We start from the raw sequence: 420 nt of genomic DNA, 5'->3' as shown, positions 1-420 counted from the left end.
AGGCAATGTTGATGGATCTGGCCTTTCATCTTTCTACTAAAACAGTTATAATTGTAGTGTAACATATAAAAATAATATACAAAATAATTCTTTTGGATAATAATACCTTATCTGTAATATGGATTCGTCTAATAGATTGTTTATATCTGTTATGAGCCTAATAAAAAACTCATGAAAATAGGATATGCAACAAGGAAATTCTCCTTGAGTGAATTATGAATGATATACTTCGAATTAATCCCTACTCACAGAGGATCTTTTATTCGAGAAGAATTGCCCCGTTGCATGTTATCCTATTTTCGTAATTTTTTTACTAAGCTTATGACAGAGATTATGTAATATCTATCAGTAATCTCGGAATTGTTAATGTATTGTTGTAACATTGCTTCTTAATTGCTTGATGTAACATAAGTGCTCTAA

Source organism: Wasmannia auropunctata, unplaced genomic scaffold, assembly GCF_000956235.1.
Source record: "Wasmannia auropunctata unplaced genomic scaffold, wasmannia.A_1.0 LD336090.1, whole genome shotgun sequence".
NCBI classification, from domain to species: domain Eukaryota; kingdom Metazoa; phylum Arthropoda; class Insecta; order Hymenoptera; family Formicidae; genus Wasmannia; species Wasmannia auropunctata.
The sequence above is the reverse complement of the archived record's forward strand: the minus strand, read 5'-3'. Positions refer to the sequence as shown.